Below are 23,514 nucleotides of genomic sequence, written 5' to 3'. Positions count from 1 at the left end.
AGAGACAGAGACAGAGACAGAGACAGAGACATGGAGACACAGAGGCACAGAGGCACAGAGGCAGACACAGAGACAGAGACAGAGACATACACAGAGAGATAAGGGGAGAAGAAAGAATCAGAGCCCCCTTTTTCATAACTGTTCAATAACATCTACATTTCTTGGTCCAGGTTATCAATTGGTTTTTTTCTCCTTTTATTAGATATTTTCTTTATTCACATTTCAAATGTTGTTCCCTTTCCCTGTCTCCCCTCTGGAAAATCCCTTTCTCCTCTCTATCCCCCTGCCTTTGTGAGGGTGCTCCCCCACCCAGCTACTCCCTCCTTCCTTCCTTCCCTGGTATTCCCCTACACTGGGGCGGTCAGAGCTATGTGTATTCTTTGTTTGGTGGTACTCCCCCCATGGAGCTGCAAAACCCCTAGCTCCTTCAGTTCCTTCTCCAACTCCTCCATCGGGGACCCTGCACTCAGTCCAATGGTTAACTGCAAACATCTGCCTCTTTATTTGCCAAGGTCTGGCAAAGCCTATCAGGAGACAACTATATAAGGCTCCTGTCAGCAAGCACTTCTTGGCATCTACAATAGTGTATGAGTTTGGTATCTCTATATGGGATGGATCCCCAGGTTGGGCAGTCTCTGGATGGCCTTTCCTTCAGTCTCTGCTCCACATTTTGTCTCCATATTTCCTCCTGTGAGTATTTTGTTCCCCCTTCTAAGAAGCACTGAAGCATCCAAACTTTGGTCTTCCTTCTTGAGTTTCATATGGTCTGATAATTGTATGTTGGGTATTCTAATCTTTTGGGCTAATATCCACTTATCAGTGAGTGCATACCATGTGTGTTCTTTTGTGACTGGGTTACCTCACTCAGAATGCTATTTTCAAGTTTCATCCATTTGCTTGCAAATTTCATGAAGTCATTGTTTTTAATAGCTGAGGAGTATTCTATTGTGTAAATGTGCCACATTTTCTGTTGAGGGACATCTGGGTTGTTTCCAGCTTCTAGCTATTATGAATAAGGCTGCAATGAGCATAGTGAAGCATGTGTCCTTATTACATGCTGGTGTATCTTCTGGGTATATGCCCAGGAATGGTATAGCTTGGTCATAAGGTAGTACTATGTCCAGTTTTCTGAGGAACTGTCAGAACTGATTTCCATGGTAGTTCTATCAGCTTGTAATCCCACTAACAATGGAGGAGTGCTCCTCTTTCTCAACATCCTTGCCGGTATCTGCTGTCACCTGAGTTTTTGATCTTAGCTATTCTGACTGGAGTGAGCAATCCCACCAAACGCAGGGACTAGACAAGGCTGCCCACTCTCTCTCTATTTATTCAATACGGTACTCAAACTTATACCTAGAGCAATGAGAAAGCAAAAGTAGGTCAAAGGATACAAATTGAAAAGGAAAAAGTCAAAATATCACTATTTGCTGATAATATGACAGTATACTTAAGTCACCGTAAAATTCCACCAGAGAACTCCTAAACCTGATAAACAACTTCAGCAGAGTGGCTGGATATAAAATCAACACAAATAAATCAGTAGCCTTCCTATGCTCAAAGGATTAATGGACTAAGAAGGAAATTAGGGAAACAACACCCTTCACAATAGTCATGAACAATATAAAATATCTTGGTGTAAATCTAACCAAACAAGTGAAAGATCTGTACAACAAGAACTTCAATTCTCTAAAGAAAGAAATTGAAGAAGATCTCAGAAGATGGAAAGATCTCCCATGCTCATGGATTGACAAGATTAATATAGTAAAAATGGCCATGTTCCTGAAAGTAATCTACAGGTTCAATGCAATCCCCATTAAAATTCTCACTCAATTTTTCATAGAGTTAGAGAGAGCAATTTTCAAGTTCATTTGGAATAACAAATAGCTCAGGATAGCAAAAATTATTCTAAACAATAAAAGAACTTTTGGGTAAATCACAATTCCTAATCTCTAGGTGTACTACAGAGCAATTGTGATTAAAAAAAAAAAAAAAACAAAACTCCATGGTGTTGGTATAGTGACAGGCAGGTAGATCAATGGAATAGAATAAAAGACCCAGAAATTAGTGTGCACCTATGGTCACTTGATCTTTGGTAAAGGAGCTAAAACCATCCGGTGGAAAAAAAGACAGTAATTTCTACAAATGATACTGGTTCAACTGGTGGTCAGCATGTAGAAGAATGCAAATTGATTGATTCTTATCTCCTTGTACAAAGCTCAAGTCCAACTGAATCAATGACCTCCACATAAAACCAGATACACTGACTCTAATAGAAGAGAAAGTGGGGAAAAGCCTTGAACATATGGGCACATGGGAAATTTTCCTGAACAGAACACCAGTGGCATTTGTTCTCAGATCAAGAATTGACAAATAAGGCCTCATAAAATTACAAAGCTTCTGTAAGGCAAACTATCAATAGAACAAAACTGCAGCCAATCCTATAACTAATAGAGGGCTAATATTCAATAAATACAAAGAACTCAAGAATTTAGACTGTAGAGAGCCAGATGGTCAATTCTTCAAGACCTTCATTCAGTACGGGGAAATCTTATAAGTGAAGTTTTAAGGGGTATTCCTTAATGGCTAATCAGAGCATGTAATGTAAGTAAAATCAAAGTTTCACCTATCCTATCTCTAACTCACTACAGAAAGAAGATATCTCAGAGGAGAATATGATCCTCATAAGACTTATATTCTTTTTTAATATTTATATGGTTTTATGAAATTACCATCTAACACTGTTAAAAGTCACTAGGGCAACTCTTAATCCTTGAAAGTTTTTCCTAGAGATTGAGACATCACTAGTCTAGATATTTTGTAAACCCTGTCTTTAGCAATAAGTTATCTAGGGACTGAAGAAATTAATAGCACCTGAATTCAGAACCTTTGAAATTCCATCACAACTCACTCCAAAGTAGTAATTTTAATGTTCAAATTTTCTTAGCATAATTACAAGATTAACATTTCCCTACTTGAACAAGCCCTTTGAGCAATGATGTTATATAAGTCCACATATAATATAAGACACCTATCAACTTTGGAAAATCAAGCTCTATCCCTGTTATGTGCATTCACAGGTCAGATGTATATCTTGGACACTTAATCACTATCCAAGCTTGCTTTACCTGCACAGGAGAAAAGGGAAGAAAATTCTAAACTCTTCTGTAGTCGCTCTGGTCCTCAGCAAAGTTCTGCTATAGTTGAAGAATAAACAGCCATTAGTGACTATAAATTGAGTTTACCTTACACATATATTCACATAGTTAGCTATATACACAAGTTTTCCTCTTTCTGCAGTGACATGAAAGTACACAGGCTACCTGTCTTGCCACACTTATGTGGCTAAGTTGCAAACTGGACCACTATTTTTAAATGCAGAACACAGTGCAGGGTGATATTTTCTTTCCAGAAAGAGGATTTCAAAATGAGCCTTGATGTCAAGATTGTTTCTCAACTCAAGTTCACACAGAATAAGATACTGTTTTTGTTTTTGTTTTTTGTTTTTAAATAAGTGGGACCAAACAAAATTGAGTCTGTTATAGCTTTGGTCATGCTAAGGCAGTCCTTTGACACTCTAGTAGTCAAAGTTTGCTGCTGGTTGATTGTAGACACAACAGGCACATTATTGCTTAGGTGCAGCCATTTCAATAGCGGCTACTCTCCGCTGTTTTGAGACAATTGTGTCTCATTTCACTCTCAGAAAAAAAACCTTAATTCCAAAAGCCAAGGATTCCTAGCTGTTACCTCCTAGGTACTAACCTCAATTTTCACTGTGGGTCTCAAAGTCAAGATTTTAAAATATCGGTACACTATCACAACATGACATTAAATTGATATTGAATTCTTCTTGCTCTTTTTAATATTTTCCTACAGAGAGAGCCTGCTCTTGGATGATTATGTTTTCTCTTTTGATGGAGTATGATAACACATTTTTAAAGCATGGAATTTCAATATATCATGTTCTGACAACTGCTGTTAGGTGCATACCATTGCTTGGAAATGGCAGGCCATACTTCACTCGACATACTGAGTAAAAGATTTTGATAAATTGCAAAATCCCACACACTTTTATGAGTTAAATGGTAGTAAAAAGGGTTGCAGGTCAAAGGAGTTTGATTACAGTATCTCCAGGACATAGTCCTGTCCAGGACTCTATACCCACCATCCACAAGAGGCTGGGTAATCATTTTGGAAAAAAAAAATGATTAATGAAAAATTTAAAAGATCACAGAATAATACTATTTCTTTAGCAAATTATTTAGTATGCAGCAAAACTTAATTTTTCAAGAATCATGTTTATATAGAAGATATAAAACTCTTTCAATGACTAGTGAATGAGAAATACTACTTTTCAATTTCACAAATAGAAGCACTAGTTGTCTGTTATTTTTCTAAAACTAAATTCACAGACTGTTTAATGTAAATTGTTAGAAAACTTCATGGACTTTGATGAAAAGTAATATATGGTCACAAGAAAAGAAGTATTTAGGTACAAATAATATTTCTGAAAATACATATGAATACTGAAGTCTCTCAAAAATTATTTGTGTGAAACATTCTGATGGATTTAGTTTGTACACAATGGCTTAGACAGGGCGCTTTATGTCGTTTAAGTATACTTTTAAATGCATGGAGAAAATTAAAACCAATAGTTTTTTTTTGTTTCTGATATTGTTATTCCTTAGAATAATGAAGTATAAATATCATGCAAGCCAACATTTTACATTAGTGGTGACTCTTTCCTGCAGTTGTGAAAGTCAAGGGGGTAGTAATTTTATCCCCAGATATCCTTAGTCATTCTAACCTCAGGGCATATATGAGAGGCTATCACTAATGCCACCTGTAACTTTCCTTGGTCTAGGGCAATTTAGAGTGCAACTTGCTTTTATTTATAATTCCAGTTTGAATCAAAGCATCGACTACCCCAAGCATCAGTGCTCTTCAATATCTAATTTCACAGTTTTCTTAACACATATTTCATGTTATTTATTATAGTCAGAGGCATCCCAACACCTTGTCTATCTTTGCTACCTTTTAAATGGTTTCTCTGGCAAACCATCAATCACCAATCATGAAACATATTTTAGCTTAAGTAAGATCAGCAAAGAATGTAAACAAGGCTTGTATGTTCTAATTGGAAGCATTACTCACATCAATAAGTGATAAATGCTAGTTCTATGATAGAATGTTTACTTCCTAGATGCATGTGTAATGGAAAGTATGGGCAAGATTAAAACCTCTAATCATTCACTAACTTTGAGGCCATAAAGTTATTGAGAAATACACAACCCAAATATTTTGTTTTCAAAGTAATTCAATTTGAGTTTTATGTTTTTTTGGTATTACTAAAGAAGCATATATGTGCACTTACGCCATTCTCTGATTAACCAGAGATCATATGTAACTTAAAACAATGAAAATAAGTTTATGAAAATCTTTTTGCATTATTTCAAAACCTTGTTTAGATTTATGAATCCCCTATTTGATATTTGTATTAAGCTAATATAATTTTACTAAAGCATTTTTTCCTTTACAGTTTTTTGCTAATATACACACTATATTAAGTAGCTTCTGAATGATGTCTTAAACACACTAGAATGAATATGTTCCCAAATAGGAAAGAGTATGCTTCCTTCATAAAATTTAATTCAGAGAATAGAGAGGTGCTGACTTGTTCCATGAAGCCAATTGTGCCACCGAACCACATTAGCCAGGTGATGCTCATTCACTTTACAGGTAATTTATCACAACAAGAGCACTGTCTCAGGGATGGTTCACACAAATGATTTCGCTTAGGCAAACACCATTTTCCAGTAATGATAGAACAAAATAAACTTTCAGAGCATTTATGAACAGTGACATCGCACTTTCAGTACACATTTGCCAACCTGTCTCCCTTGTTTGCAAAGGAATTAACTGTGGCAAGAAAAATCATTAGAGCCATCTGCTCTGGTAGTGAGAAAGCACACCTATGATTATTTTATTATAGGAGCAAAGATGAGGAAACTGTTTTAGAATGATTTGAGCATCATTTACCCTAAATTTGACATTTTAGCTTAAAAATATAACACTATTGTCTGTTCTTGCTGAGGCTTTTTATAAATTCATTTACTCAGAACCTCAGAGATGATAAGAGAGTGTTGACTTCTTCATTAAAATTGGATGCTACAATGATCTAAATTTGTAATGTGTTTTTGTTTATTAAATAAGAAGTGAGAAAATAAGTTGATTTTGTTTGTTTGTTTTTTAAGTACCTTAACAAGGTAGTTTCTTTGGTTGCTTTGAAAGAGCAAATAAATCAACAATCTACTCTTGTGGCACAAAAACATACAGTCATATAAATTGAATCCCTATTGTACAGGTGTTTGCTATGAGTGTGCTAAAACAAAAGGGAGAAATGAGGTTAAGTGGAGAAAAAAAATTCGAAGCCAGGCATGGTGGCGCACGCCTTTAATCCCAGCACTCGGGAGGCAGAAGTAGGTGGATTTCTGAGTTTGAGGCCAGCCTGGTCTCCAAAGTAAGTTCCAGGACAGTCAGGGCTACAGAGAAACCCTGTCTCGAAAAACCGAAAAAAAAAAAAAAAACAAACAAACAAAAAACAAACCAGACAAACCAAAAACAAACAAAAAAAAAAAAGAAAGAAAATTCGCTGATAACTAGGATTTTACATACTATCTTGATTTGATAATATTCAGTGTATGCTTTACTTTTTTAGGTGTGATCCCACACCTGACAATCACACCTTAAAAGGAGAAAGATATCTTGGGGTCAATATTTCAGAGAAATTCAGTCCATTGTGGTAGAGACATTTCAGAGGAGCTCAGCTCATAGCCACAGGAATGCGTGATAAAAGTTATTCACATCTTTTTAGAGCAGGAAGCAGAGACCATAGCTGGAACTTCTCAAGACCTATCCTTGTGAGCTACTTCTCCCAACTAGGTCTTGTCTATGGACCTCCCCCCTCCACATACATACACGTACATAAATAGTGCCACTATCTGATGACCAGGCATTCAAAACATAGTCCCAATGTGAATACTTCAGAATCAGACCATAAAATTTCAATGTATACTTTCTTTAGCATAAATCCCTCTATTCCACTGTCCCTTAGAAGAATAATATTGGAAGGATCACTACAGAACAGAACCTGTCCCTACCGAAGTGGACTTAAATCCAGTAGATATTTTGTAACTAAATATACATTGAAAGGACAGATTGGTGAATAAGTAGACCCATACATACACTGTATCCCAGGAAAGCTCAATTAAAGAAAAAAAAATCTACTGAAGTAATAAGAATATCTGTTTCAAATTTAGAAATGCCCTTTTTAATCTATGTTTTCAGTTCAGAATAAAGCAAAACTGTTGTAGGCAAAGGGCTACATGAAAATGTTTAATCTGTGGGGTGAGAATTATGCTGTCCACAGCTTCATAGCTGCATAAAAAGTTGTTTGTCTTATAGAATACAAAAGATGTGGGCAGGTCAATTTTACAAGGGTTTCACACAATCCTATGAGAATGATAAAAGAACAGATATGTTTACTTAAAACAATGAGTATATACCCTCAAATCTTATATTTGTGTATGCAAAATGGAATTTACTAAGTGGTAGGTTTGAGGGGTTTCATTACTGAGAAAAACAGCTTAACAAGCTACTAGGTATTTAAGTCATCAAAGTCCAAAGGTGGTTGCAGACTAGCTGTGAATGTCTGATTTCCCACTCTTATTCTTTTTATGATATAATCCTAGAAATAATATTCTGTCCTTTCTCTGATTCATTTTAAACAAGTTTTCAGGTTCTGACATATTCAGAATAAGAAATTAAAGAAGATATTACAGCATAGAGGTGGGTATTTAGGGGTCATACCAGTGGTTACCAGTGGTTACCAGTGGTTATCTGGTTATACTAGGGTTGTTGGTGCCCTTCTTCACTGATTCATCCAAAATTAATGTTATCTCTAACTTTCAATAATATATTTTAAATTCAATCATGACAGCAATTAATTTGTTTATATACAAGTCATTAATTCTTCCTTCCTATTAATTTTACAGACATTTTTCCTTCTACCATGTGGGATTATTAGATTTGTAACTATAGTTACTAACTACCAGTTAGTGGAGCACCTATAGCAACATAATCATCCTTACACAGGTCTATATGATCAAATTGCCTATTTCTAACTGTGAATTCCCACACCTCTATTTTGTGTCTTACATCACCATCCATGCCTCTGCTTACTTCCAACCAGGTAAGAAATTTTAACTCTATATCCATGTATTTATATATGTATCGTATTGTTTTTGTTTCAAAAATACTGTCTAATACCCTTCATCTTCTGTACCTACTTCGCAGTTTCCTAGTCAAGTTTCTTAAGTTTGAACAGCTGGGTTCATTGTGTGATCTCACCATATCTTCACTGCCCTCTGATCCCCTATCTCTTATACTTCTCTAGCAAAGATTAGCAGAGACCTTCTGTCTACCTAAACAACATTTTCTCAAATGTCTTATCTGGGCCAGGGTAGTTCTTAGAAACATACATTGTGAGACCCTACTATAGACCTGTTGAAAGTCTATGTCTGAGATTCAGACACTGTTTTTCATAGCCCTGTAGGTCATTGAGATGGCTGAGAGTTTTAAAACTGTTGTTTAGACAATGATAAAGTTAGAATGGTCCTTAAGTAATAGATGTTCTTCACTCTACGTCAAACTTTGCTTCTGCTGCATTTCAAAGTGATACCTTAAACATTTTCTAGCATGCCCCAAAATATTATCTGATAATCCACTTTCAATTTTCTTTAACATATTCTATGCCCTAAGGACCTCAAAACTATCCTCATCTTTTTGCTTTATCTGCATTTATGTTTTTCATAACCATCTACATCTTACATAAATTCATACATAAAACCACTATTACATGTGTCTCTTATGTCTTGTCTACTTCTCCAGGTGAGACTCACAATATCAAGTCTATTTGATCAAGAGAGCACAAAGTAATTCCACTGTAACTTCTAATTCAACCAGTAGCCATTTCCCCATTGGTGGCTGCTGAATATATCTACTTCTTTTGCATTTCTGTCAATCGTATAGAAAATATTATATTGGATGGATTAAAATAATATGCCTCATAGGGATATACCATTAAGAAAACACCAGATAGTAACTCTTCTCAGAATTTGAGACAGTTCTTCTTTAGGATCACAGCAAAGTTCAATGAGCAATGTTTTCCTGAAAATAAGTGTACTATGGCAGGAGCTTGGAAGAAGTCCTGACCAGTGAGGGAATCCATTTCAGAGAGGAAGGCTCTTTCGACAGAACTCACTTGAGAAGATTAAGATGGCTTCAGCAACAAAAGCTAAGTATAAAAGCAAGAATACCACTGGAATCTATACCCTAGGGCTGGAGCCTATACAATAGTGCTGTTTAAGTTGTGAACTTGGGTATGAGTGTGTGAATTGGTAAGTTCTAAACCTCTCTAGTCCTGATCCACGCCCACAGCACTGAAACATTACAGTAATGCTTTCTCTTCCTCCCTCCCCCCCTCTCTCCCTCCCTCTTTTCTCTTCATTCCTTCCTTCCTTTCAAGACAACAAAAACAACAACAGAAGCAAACAAACAACAAAAACAAGTCCTGAGATGATATATGAGTTCCTTTATTCCATTCTCTCTCTCTCTTTTTTAATTTTTAAATTCTTTATTGGCTATTTCATTTATTTACATTCCAAATGCTATCCTTTTTCCCAGTTTCCTCTCCAAAAGCACCCTATACCCTCCCTCCTTCCGCTTGCCTCTAGGAGGGTGCTCCCACACCCACCTCAGTGCCCTAGCATTCTCCTACACTGGGTCATTGAGCATCCACTGAACTAAGGGGCTCCCCTACCACTGATGCCAGATAAGGCAGTCCTCTGCTACATATCCAGGTGGAGCCATCTGATTCTCATATTTAGTCCCTGGTAGCTTTATGGTGGTCTGGTTGGTTGATATTTTTGTTCTTCTTATGGGGCTGCAAACCATTTCATCTCCTTCAGTCCTTACCTTAACTCCTCCATTGGAATCCCTGCACTCAGTCTGATGTTGGGCTGTGTGCATCTCCATTTGTATTGGTCAGGCTCTGGCAGAGCCTCTCAGGGAACATCTATATCAGGCTCCTGTCAGCAAGTGCTTCTTGGCATCAGTAATAGTGTTTGATGTCTGCAGATGGAATTTGTCCCTAGGTGGAGAAGTCTATGGATGGCCTTTCCTTCAGTTTCTGCTTCACTCTTTGTCCCTACATTTCCTTTTTTTATTTTTTAATTGTATATTTTATTTGTTTACATTTCAAATGCTATCTCTTTTTCTGGTTTCCCCTCTGCAAGCCCCCTATCCCTTTCTTGCATTCTTAAGGGGGGGGGTGAAGATATTTTTCTCATAGGTGTTTTAAATGGTCATTTTTAGGTATAAAGTAATCCCCTAGTTGTCTTGTTCAGAAGTTGAGATGCTGTGGGCAAGCATATTGATAGTGAATTTCATTAGCAGCATGAGGGAAAGAAAAGTAGAAGTGGGTCTTCCTCAGTATTTCAGACTTAGGATTGGAAATGTCAGATATGGAGTGCATAAAAACCCACCGTCTTCCTAGGTTAGAATATCCACCTTGGTACTATTGGCGTAACAGTCAGGAGCCCTCATTTCCTGCCCCAGCTTTCTAACTTAGAGTTTGGGCAAAGTTTCCTAAACACCTTAAAAAGGGAACAGATAAGACATAGACAACATATCTGCTGAGAACTGAGAATACAAAGACATTTCTGCAGGCTTTTACAATGTCCTGGAAAACTGGATTCTTGTAACGATGTAAGAATGAGCCATATTGGGATGAACCATGTGTACCTCAGCACCATGCCACCTCACTGTCACCTGACCACATTGACTTCCTACTACCATGCTGGAGGAGACAGCAACATGATGATACCCATAAGATTCTACTTTGCCTTTAAGAGTGTGGAACTATTGTTTTCAGTTTGTTCATTCATACACCTAGAGAGATGGCTGGAGCTTTAGTGGTGGTGGTTTTTTGTTTGTTTGTTTGTTTGTTTGTTTTTGTTTTGTTTTGTTTTACTGACAGTGTTCTATAAAGGATTCAATATAGCCCTAGAGCATTGGTTCTCAACATGTGGGTCATGAACCTTTTGTGGGCTGAACAACCCTTTCAAAGGGGTCCCCTAACTAAGACCATAGAAAAACACAGAGATGTTTCATTTTATAACAGTATAGCAAAATTAGAGTTATGAAGGAGCAACCAAAATAATTAAATGGCTGTCGGTCACCACAACATGACGAACTGCATTAAAGTGTCAGTTGAGAACAACTGCCCTAATGGGTTTTCTACCTGTTGGGCAGCAGTTGGACTCCTCCCACCTCCTGCAGATAATGTGTACCATCCAGATGGTCACCAGAGACTTCCCATGCTCATCTTTATGACTGGCAAAGGGTTCCTGTGCATCAAATTAGCAGTGGGGGTCCAGACAAGATATTTTCTCTTCAGCTGGAAGAAGGAGTTGATAATGGACACCATGAAGCATTTCTTTAATGTCATGCTTTATATGTGACCTTATTGCAGTAGGAAACATCTAGGGATCCAGAGACATGATCCTCTTCAATCATCTGCTCTCTTTCCTGTTTCTTTATACACACATTACTGAATAGAGCTTTAGTTGACAGTCTCTGAAGAAGATGAGATTGATGTTTCTCTTCAGAAGGCACCTGTGAGATGTCTTCTCCCTCATTATCCTGATATTTATCTAACTCAGGTAGTTTCCTAGTTAATTTCTTGATTACCTGATCCTTCTTACTGTTCTGGCTTGGGGGGTGTCAGAGATGTTGTCTGTTTTCATTTTAAACAGATAGTATATATAGTTGGTGCATGGATAGGGTTCTGGGTCACTAACAGAGAGGCATTCTGACGTCAAACAGGATTGAGACAGTTAGGGACATTCTCACTAATCCTGGGGCTTAAATTTCACACTGGAACATAAGCTCCTGTCTGTAATCAAGGAGTTGGAAACACTGTGCACTAATTTTAGGTGTAATGTTACTCCAAAATCCTTATAGTGTCTGAAAAGTGATTAGAAACTAAAGGCAGGCCTAGAGATGGAGAAGGATGTATTCTTGTGTGATTCACTCATCAACTCCTATCCCCACTTAACATTTGATTAGAAGGACCTTGTCAATCAAAACAAAACAGGACAACCAGTTTGAAATGATCGAAATTATTAAAATGATTGGCATAAAAAATTAGATTACTATATGAAACAACTTTTTGGAATGCCTTACATAAAAATTCACAAGTATAGCATGACTGTTGAGTGTTATCTCCTGTCTCATTACAACAAAAATATATCAGTAGTCTTCCTTGAAACAAGAAACTCACATCTTCTATTGGGATGAAAATTTGCCTATAACTCAGGATTGAGAAGCCTGAGATATAGATAGATAGATAGATAGATAGATAGATAGATAGATAGATATAGATAGATATAGATAGATAGATATCTATATGTGTGTGTGTGTGTGTGTGTGTGTGTGTGTGTGTGTGTGTGTGACATACCAGTAAAACCAGTAATTCCTTTAAAATATGGCTAGTTCTTCTTGCACTGAAGAAACTACACTAATACACTTCATTGGGATAACTATTATGTCTAGATGTTTAGCAGTTGTTCATTATGAATAGTTACCATTTCTTAAAACATATTAAGTGAAAAATTAGAACAATATTTTTTCCAGTATTTTCTTGTGCATGAAGGTTGACACTTTTTAAAGCACGTGGTAACTGCTGGAACATTTGGTACTGACACCTTTGTTTCTATAAAAGCACAAGGAATAGGATCCAGTCTTGAGCTGTGCATCATGAATGCATATATCAGCACAGAGAGAGAGAGAGACCAGATGACTCCAAGTCCTGTTATTCAAATATCTATGATGTAACAACACACACTCCCACCCCTGCCAAGGACCAGCATTAGCCACTGAGGACTTCATAGACAATGCTTTAAGAAAATCACCATGCTTTTGGCACTCATGCTCCTGATTTTATACCACACCTTTCTCTCCCATTTGGGGACATTATTCAACTCTAGAAAGCAAATGTTACTTGTAACCACTATTACAAATAAGGAAACTACAGTGACCATTTGAGATTGGAGTTAAATCAAAAAGAATGCTTGCCAGTATGATGAGGTTCTACACTCAATCCCTGGTAGTGGCAAAAAGAAAGAGAAAGAGAGAGAGGGAGAGAGAGAGAGAGGAGAGAGGGAGGGAGGGAGGGAGGGAGGGAGGGAGAGAAAGAGAGAGGAAAAGCAAAAGGAAAGGAAAAAGAAAAGAAAGAACAACATAAAACACTAAGTGGCCAACTGAAGGGGCACGACAGAAGCACTTCAAGGAAAAGAAGAGCAGAGCAGATCGAAATGTGAGCACAGTCCTTACTGCAACAGGCAAAAACAGTCCCGCAGAAAAGGAGGTTCAAAAGCAGTCACAAAACAAGGATAATGTCGTCTGTCCACATTAGACTAGGCACCAGATGCTGCCTGTGCCCTGGACCCACTGCTCGACCCTACTTGCACTGGGGTGTTGGAGGTGAAGTGGTGCAGATTCCCCTGCACAGACTCCAGAAGCAAATGAGAAATGGAGCAGCAAGCTTGTCTGAAGACTACAGCAAGTTCCTTCAATACCCTCCACATGTGCCCCAATTGGTCCCAAGAGAGCATCTCTTCTAAACAGCAGTTCCCCATTGGCTGGCATAGTCTGTACCAGCAATCCTAGGTCTCTCAGGCAATTTTCAATTTGGTCCCTCTGCAGGAGATGCCTTTGTGGCTCTGTAGCCCCCGGTTTTTATGCAGAGGTGGCCTCACAGTTCCTCCTACAGTGTGTCTGCTGAATTCCACATGGAAAATCTTAAAAGTCCTTAATGAAATTCACAGCCCCTATAATCTAGCTCCTTTCTTTAGCCTGGCTTCCATCTCTGGCCCCACTTTAGTCCCTAGAAGACACATGACAAGAGCCCCAGTAGTAAAATGAATCTAGTCCTGACACTAATGAACATATAAGGCTCCATGTTTCATGTCTACTTTGTCTATACCCTATATGAACCTGCTTCTGGAGTCCTACTATTTTTATAAGTGGCAGCACATGCCATTCTCCTCGATAGCCACTTAACCACTTCCTCTTCTTTATGAATAGGCAGGCCTCTCTAACTTTACCATGGGATGGATAAAATAATACTATTTTATAAAGATTTATTTATTATATGTAAGTGCACTGTAGCTGTCTTCAGACATACCAGAAGAGGGCATCAGATCTCATTACAGTTGGTTGTGAGCCACCATGTCGTTGCTGGGATTTGAACTCATGACCTCTAGAAGAACAGTCAGTGCTCTTAACCGCTGAGCTATCTCTCCAGCCCCAATATTATTTTTAAGATTTCAAAAAAAAATTCAAACACAATATAGGTTTAATTAAGAAAAACAAACAAATAAGATTCAAAGCCTGAGCACCTCCATAAAGATGTAGTCCTTGTAAGAAATTATGAAGTTTTCTCCTGCAAATGACTAGAAATTTATTTTCTCTAGAGAATCAAAAAAGTATAAGTTTAGGGCTGACAAGATGGTTCAGCAGGTAGAGGTGCTTGCTATAAAACCTGAGTACCCACATTAAATTTCTAAAACCCAGAGAAGGGGAGAGCCAACTCCCTCAAGTTGCCCTGTGAGTACCATATACATGGTATGGCATGTGAATGTGCCTGTACATACATGTACATAAGCACACACACATATATATATGTAGTGTGTGTGTGTGTGTGTGTGTGTGTGTGTGTGTGTGTGTATATATATACTTGTGTGTGTGTGTGTATATATATATATATATATATATATACTTGTGGATTTTAAAAATAGATTTAATGTTAATCTGATGAAATTAATGTATTTTTAAAACTAAAGAAAATAAACACAACTAAGACTCAAATGAAAATCCCAACTGGGGCTGGAGAGATGGCTCAGCCGTTAAAGGCTAGGCTCACAACCAAAACTATAAGAAAATCCCAACTTGTCTGGAAAGAGGTGGAGAAGTGGAGGGAGGTCTTAACTAGAGGATGACACTTATACAGAGATGAAAGCTCTCCTATAACTGGTGGAGGGGACATAACAAAACAACATGTTATGAATACATCATTTCAAAGTTGCCCTCTAGAAAAATAATTGAGAACAACAACAGCAACAACAACAAAAACCCAGAGATAACTAATCAATAACAACTTTAAAAGCCTTTCTGAAGTCACTTATTTTAAGCAATAGCTTCACAAGTATTTTAAGCACCAAAACATTGATTTGAAGTAATGGAGGAAATGGTGTTACCATTGATAGAATTCAGGACATACTATCCCAAAATATGGTGCAGTGGCATTTGAGAAAATAGCTGGAGGTACTAGGTCATTTTTATCCTTCTCCCACCATTGGCACTTGAAGCAGGCCATAGAAATACTGTGACCTTCACCTAAGGCATGTAGCGGGGCTCACTGCAGAGATGTCCTCCTTACACCCTATAAGTCACAGGAGTGGAAAGAAGACCTCAAGCAGTTATTGCCGCACACAGCATGTATGATCAGTAAATCACCCTTTTTTGTTCAGTCACACATCTGCAGGAAGTCCACTATTTATAAAACTATGCAGAATTAAGCTGAGCATTTTGCTGGTAGTCCCAGCATTTTGAAGGTCTCTTGAGCCATGCAATAATGGGCTAACCTAGATGGCTTAATGAGATTCTGTTTATAGTAAGTTACAAGACAGAAATTATCATTAAAATGACATTGTTTTTTACATTACATGTCAAGCTTTACCAACAGTTACAATATTTGACAACAGCAATAATTCAAGAATTGCACATATTTTCATGTTCTTCAAAAACAGGTACTAATCCACCTCACGAGCGAGTGGTTGGAAACCATTGATACAGACTTTTTTTTAAAGCTAAGTATATCATTTTGACCCATTGTGTACCTAAATCCAGCCCAGGAAGCACTCACTGCCTCTATCTTTGGAAGTAGGTCTCCTGCCTGGAAATCTCTCTCACTTCCTCTTGTCTGCTGAGTGAGTCACCCAGTCCTCAGTGAAACCATCTGTGGGCCTCCCAAACTTCACAATCTTTCTTCTCACTTCTCTTCTCTCATAGAAGTTATAGTTGTGGTTTATAATAATTATCTCATTGTATTATAACGGGTCTTGAAGCTGGTGCTTTTTGTTTGATTATAAAATTAAGAAAAAAACAAAACAAAACACAAAAACCTGTCACCTCTCTGGTGACTAACAGGAAGCTGGCAGACAAGTACCAAAAAACTCTTTTTTCATCTGTCAAAAATAGACCAGTTTTTTTCCCCTCATGGAAAGTTCAGGAAAAACAAACTCACACACACACACACACACACACACACACAAACACACATACACACACACACATAAATGTGCTTTTAGATCTCAAACAGAAGCAACTTCTTCTTGAATTACTAATTAAGCCGGAGTGAACCTACATCACCAACTTCCTGGAGGTGAGGACCATGGGTATTCTGTACTCCCACCTGACTTCATGTGTGGGGGAGATATTCACACTCTTAATGTAGAGGAGACTTCAAAGCACAGGAGAAAGGGTGATGGAAAACCACACCACCTGGCATATTGGTTCTGCCTGATATGAATACTTTTCCATTCTCCCGATACTTTATATATAAATTAAATTTATAATGTTTAATAACTTGTTTTGGCTTTTGTGATTGATAACAGAAAAATTAGCAACACAGTATCTGTTAGTCACTGTTTCTTCACACCTGGTAGATATCATTGCTCAGAAGCAGCCCCTCTGCCTAATGGAATCGTCCTTCCTTTAAAATTGGGTTCCTGTATTTAAAAAAAATATTTTAGTTAACAGAAAGAGCTCTAGTCTGGAAAGTGCCATCTCTTCTTCCTCTTTTTCTGATTCCCTTTCAACACTTGGGACACAGTGCTTCCTGGCTCAAAATTTGTTCCTTGGGTTTTATTTGGTTGATTCCATTTTCCTCCAAATATAGCTGTTTCCATGTGTAGTGCAGTACTCTCAATAGCCACTCTCTCCAACCACATAGCACATGTGCCCTTGCACCCTGCCAGGCTGTGATGACCAGATAATTTTCAGCTGCAAGCCCGTAGTTTTTATTTTAATCTGGGAGGGTATAAAAATAACAATACTACATCACTTTCCAATTCACCAAGTGACTTTAGTCTTTTGCGTTCCGATTCTTTTCATTTCTCTTTTATAAGCCCGCCAATGCTGTGGCTTTTGCTCTCCTTCCATATTTAATCAGAGCAACCAATGCTGAGAAGTTCTACAGGGAATTTAATTTGATCTGTTTTGAAACATTTATTTATTCCATATGGCATTTAAAGTAACTGAATTATTTTTGGTGCTGATGTTACAGAGACAAGATGAGAACTTTGAGGGGGAGGGGGAGGGATATACACAAACCGGAAATCAAGGAGCAGTTTCGTTGCAAAGGTCTTCCGTGAAACAGAAGTGAACAGAGTTCACAAGAACAAGGAAAAAAAAGGTTACATGACAATTTTTGTGAATCTGAAGTCCCCAACACAAGCCTCCTTAGTTCAGGGGTTAAATTAGATTTCATGTGGCAATGGCCTTGTGTTTTTGATCTGTGTTAACACCGACTAAGAGCCATGTTGTGGGGCTCTGTGACTGGTGAATGGCACCATATATCTCAGATTAGAGACAAGGAATGAGGTAAGGGCGCTAAGTAGCCTGGTTGATTCTGCCTGCACTTTGTACTGATTCAAGAAGGGCCTGGTGATTTGTAATTATTCAAGAGACATACATACTGTAAAGTGTGGTATTTTTCTTCTATAGTTGCATAAATGGGGAAGGTCTGTATTGCAAACCCAGTAGCTAGAGTTGGGCATTTTGGCATAGCTGAAACTATTTTCCTGTAACAAAACGAAAGAACTAACAGGCAAGGAAAAAAAGAATTTATTGGAAAAACACAAAACCCCAAACCTGTTCATCACACATTGCCTTAAATCCACTAACTTATATATGAGTGAAGTATTTAAACCAATGTGAGGTATAATTTGTAGTGGGATTTTGGTTGGTTGGTTGTTGACATTTTTAACAACAGCATTCTAATACATAAGCACAGATGCCAAAAGAGTAAATATCAAATTCTGTGAGGAGTCTTCCACTGGGACCAGTGGGGTACTGTGGTTAGGAACGAAAACAATCTGTTTAGCCCTCAACCAGGCTCCCTAGGAAAGCATGTGGGGAAGGCCATCACTTAGAATATATGTTACAAAGCGATGGTAACAGCCCTTTTAGCCAGTTAAGAGCTCTGCTGCAGTTTGCTGGCTCTTTAGGTTCCAGGCGTGAGTCATGCTTCCTGCTTAGCACACAGACCGAGCCTCTGTTTGAGGCTTCGTTATTTGGTAACAGAATGGCAGCAGAGTAGTGCTGTGGCAGTGAGCTGGAAGCAATCACATTTACTGGGCTTACACGCATGAGAAATGCAAATAGGTTTCATCTGCAGGGATACGGGTTGGTGGCTTGACTTAAACACTTCATACTCTTAGGAAGAAGGAAGTTAAACCACAGGCTTAATCCTTGACTAAATCTTGAGGTATTCCTTACCACAAATTAGAAAATTGAAACCAAAACGGGTTCGGCCCTTCCAAAACCAAGGAGTTCAGCTCTTACAGAGTCTGTCAAACCCATCACGCTGGATGTTTTTACTTGGTTCATACCCAGTGGCTTACTTTAAAGCCTTGTTAGGGCAGAGTCATCAAACTATGTGTGCCTGCTATGGGAATGGAGACTAGGTGGCAAAAAGGCTTGAACGGGGGAGTTTCAAATGACAAGAATAATCAGTACTTTATATCTGCAAGTTGTACTCCTACAAGTGTTACTCCCTGACCAACTGCCAACTCAAGAGTAAAATGTATCCACATTGAACATGTGCAGCATCTCTCTGTACCATTGCCTAAATAATACAATATTAAAACTATGCATATAGCACCATCATTGTGTTAGTTTTTCTAAATAGTCTAAAGGTGACTTGAAGTAAGTTGAGGGAACACAATGGTTGCAGGCAATGTTATATTATTTTATACAAGGAACTTCAGAATTAGTGGGTTTCAATATCCATTGGGTTCATGGAATCAATCTGTCTGGGATAGAGAGTTTAATTACTGACTGTCTCCATGTAACTACAGATCTTTTTACCTTCTGAAAACAGCTATTAACCTAAAATCTTACAAGCTTTACTGTTATAAGATTTGTGCATTATGAACATTGTTGCTCCCGAAATGTATAATAAAAGTAGAAGAGAAGATCTACCAATGCCATTTCATACACAAAGTTCTCTGCTAATTACAGATTCTAGCAATGATACCAATACTTAAGATAGTAAGAGAAGGGCTGGCATATAACTCAATAGTAGAGTACTTTCGAGTGTGAGAACCTAGGTCTCAAATACCACGAAAGAATCCTGCCCCACCCCTACCCCCCAAACACACACACACACACATGAAATCAAGAGAGGCAGTTATGCCTTAAACTAAGTTTATATGAATGTTTTATTTTACTCTACTTCTTACCAAAGTAAACCATTTTAAGAAATCCTGCAACTATTTTTCAATTCTTCATATGAGAAAAACAGTCCAGAGAACAGTAGTTTTATATATAGTTTAAGAAATAAGTGATTTGAAATGAAGGGATGGAGAAGAATTCAATTAATTATGAGTATCTATGAGCTAAGTGTGACCTCACAAAATCTGACTTATTTAATCCTCACAATAAAAACATTAAAGTTCTTGCTGATGCAGAATTTCAGGCATAAAACATGTCCATTTCTTTCTAAGGTTTTCTAATGAACATTTAAATCAGGCAGTATTGATACTTTCACTAATTCAATCAATAAACAGTGAGTGCTAATGACTTCCTGAAATATGTGGACTATTTCATTAGACAACACATGGAATGTAATAAAGTAACAAATGTCTGTGTCCCTGAAGCTCTTTAGCCAGCAGAAGAAACACAAGATGCTGGGTGACTCTGAAGTAGTTGGGAAGCAAATTGTGTCAACTAGCTGTTAGAAGTGAAATTTGATTTTATCCTATTTTAAACTAATAAGTTAGTCTGTTTCTGCTTCACTGATGGTGGCAGAAGACAGGAAACTCCTGGTTAAGAGACAAAGGGATTCATTAATCATGTATGGCACAGTAAGCTGCATGAGCATTAACATGTTGATGTTAGTTTTTCTTGTTGCCCTTTCCCAGATTCCTGGTGTGGGGAGGAGTGCCCAGACAGATGCCCGAAGCTCTGTGCTACACTGGAAAAATATTGAACACGAAAATGCTAACTTGTGCTTGGCTTGGAGGACAACATTTCTTAATCCTCTAAAACTTGTATCTGTGAACATAGCAGTAGGGACAACAACAACAACAACAACCAAAACCATCCAGAGCCTTGCAACCTTGTCATGTAAGAATGACACACAGACCATCCAGAAACCTGTGAAGGCTATTCTTTCAATGCCAGTGATAAACTCTAATTCATTGCTAGAAGGGCAATGTGTGGGCTACAGTGGGAATTCCAATCTACCTTCAAATGACCAACCATCTCCTTTAAAAACTTCTAGAAGGTGAGATATACTTACATGTGGATTGCTTCCTGGAGCCAGAGAAGACTCCAGTTTGCCAGAATCATACCTCAGGTTCCTGGTTGTGACCTGAGGTACTAAAAGGCACAATGAAAAGCATGATTTATCCATTGCATCAACCAGGATAACAGAAGTCCCTTTTGTTATTCTCAGGTCAATGCATGCTAGGCTCTGTGCATAGAGAACTCAGCCCAATTCTCAAGTGTTCTCCGGATGAAAACATGCTGAGTGTGTCATTCAATAGCATATATAACAACTTGTTAATTTGGGAATGTTTGTAATAAATATAGGAGTAGGTAGATGGACCTAGAGACTACACAGTATAGAAACAACACAACTGATTACTTGTACAGAACTTTCTTATTGTAAATTATTATCTTTCAGTGCACCTATTTATCAAAAGTCAGATTAAAAAAAAACAACAAAATCTAAAGAGTTTCAATATAGGAAATAAGAGACTTATGCAATCATTAGGAGAGCCAATGACGTAAGTCATGGAAATGGCCACCTTCGATCCCAGCATATGGCACCAAAGGGGAACTTTGAAAAAGCTCCTTGGTATAGTGAGATAATTTTCGAAAATCTCTATAATGCTCTAACATTCGAAAATCTCTATAATGCTCTAAATCTCAACTGCTAATCAATCAATTCATACTTCAAGTTTAAAGCTTGCTGACACTTTTGGAGCCACTGGTAGATAATTTGAAGTCAAGAAAGGGTGACTTTCATCATTTGGATATTGCTCTTATATTCCTGCCTCATAAGGTGATGGCTATCTACAAGACAGGTGATGGCTATCTACAAACCAGGAAAGAGAATCCTCACCCTGATCATGCTGAATGTTGACCTGAGACTATTTGACTTATGGAACTGACAGAAAGAAGGATAAATTACTTAGGACTCAGGGTCTGTGTTTATGAGCACTGGTTGTTCTTTAAGAGGTCCCAAGTTCATTGGGAAACCCACACAGTAGCTTACTACTGTAGACAGGTGCTACCCCACGCACTGTCAGGGAAACAGGCAATGACTACTCCACCAGAGATCTCAAATGGTTGGTGGCTTACTTTCCCACTGAAGCATGGCAAATCCCTTTCCTCCTCCTAAGTCTTTTAACCCATCTGCAGCTACCTGAAAGTCCTGCCTCTTCCACCCAGCCATTGGCTGCTAGCATCTTTATTGATTGATCAAGAACCAATGGGAAAACAGCATATTCAGCATTCACATGCAGATTCCTAATCAAAGTATCTGAATCACTCCCTACAGTGTAGTAATCCCAGATTATAGTAATCTGTATGGACAGTCTGCACTAAAAAAGACAATCGTCACATACTAGCTTGTCTATCTGAAAGCTTAGCTTCCTCCATTTGAGAGAAGTAACAGGAAATCATCTTCACATCACAGATATCACACAGTAACATTCCCTGCTTAAGTGCAGACCACATAAATCAGAACAGGTAGGCCAATGCCCACTGAACTATCTAACTCAGTAGGTTTTGTCCTCATGGACCACCATTTCTCTCCAAATCTCCCTACCTGTTACTGAGTCTACCCCTTAACTCGAGTGGACATCTCTTGCTCAAGGATAGGCTGTGCCAACCAGACTGCCTGCTTGTGAACCTCTTTCACCCTTTCAGTACACAACTACTCCCTCCATAATCCTCACTCTCTTTCTTAACACCATGTTCTAGCCCCCATTTCAGGTAGAAACAACCTGCACCATAAGAGACAATACTGACTGCCATAACTTCAGTCTCCAACTTGAGCAAAACACCTCTGCTCAATCATAAGCAACAAGGCCAGAAGACCAGAATGGAAACAAAATACAAGGACAAAAATACCCATTAACAAAGACAAACTAGAGAAATTGGTCCCTAGTCCCTAAACACAGATGCCTAGACAACAGAGTAAAAACAGGACCCACAACAGACAGGACAATATGTCAGAACCAAGGCCCAACTACACTAATACAGTAAGCCAACTCAGATTAAGTATAAGAAAAAGACATTAATATCGATTTTATGAAGATTATAGAAATCATTAAAGAAGTAAATAAATTCCTTAAAGAAAGTGAGGAAAAAACAAAAACAAACAAAGCAAAACAAAACAAAAAATGGAAGAAATGAATAAATAAATCCCTTAAAGAACATCAAGAAGAATGGGAAAAGAAGAGGAAGAAAATTAATGAAATTCTTCAAGACTGGAAATTAAAAACAATGAAGAAATCACAAACTGAGAGAATTCTGAAAATGAAAATTTTAGGTTAGCAAACAGGAACTATAAAGACAATCTTTATCAACAGAGATGGAATGGACTGCCAAAAGTAAATTTTCTTTCATAAAAATATGATAGAAACAGTGATCCATCAGCCAAAAAAATGTAAAATCTAAAAAGTTCCTGTCACAAAACATTCAGGAATTGTGACACAGTGAGAAAAGACCAGACATCAGCAGCAGAAGAGGAGGAAGAGGAAGAAGAGGAGGAAGAGGAGAAGAAGGAGGGGCAGAAAAAGAAGAAGAATGACAGCTTAAATGCCCAAAAATATCATAAAAGAAAAAAGTCCTAATCTAAGGAATGGGATTCCTACAAAGGCACAAGAAACATATCGAATTCCAAATAAATTGGATCAAAAAAAAAATTTCCCCTTGCCACATAATAATCAGAACACTAAACATATTTAATGAAGAAAAATTTAAAAGCTGGAAGGAGAAAGCACAAGATAACATATTTTCTATTAGAATTAATCTATCGAGTAGGACCACAGGCCTCATCCAGCCGGATCAGCACCGGGGTAGCGGGAGCGCAGG

General features: G+C 37.9%; 1 long non-coding RNA gene across 1 annotated transcript in view; it reads left to right on the top strand.

The window, feature by feature from the left end:
* The window catches only part of LOC110307404, a 72,171-nt gene that overhangs the window by 35,992 nt on the left and 12,665 nt on the right, over window positions 1-23,514 (top strand). Inside the window, exon 4 of the long non-coding RNA XR_002379382.1 lies at window positions 20,328-20,692. This is a non-coding gene — a long non-coding RNA (uncharacterized LOC110307404). The remainder of the gene's footprint in view (window positions 1-20,327; window positions 20,693-23,514) is intronic.

The sequence above is a fragment of the Mus caroli genome, chromosome 12 (assembly GCF_900094665.2).
Source record: "Mus caroli chromosome 12, CAROLI_EIJ_v1.1, whole genome shotgun sequence".
Classification (NCBI taxonomy): domain Eukaryota; kingdom Metazoa; phylum Chordata; class Mammalia; order Rodentia; family Muridae; genus Mus; species Mus caroli.
This window is presented reverse-complemented; position numbering and strand designations above follow the sequence as displayed.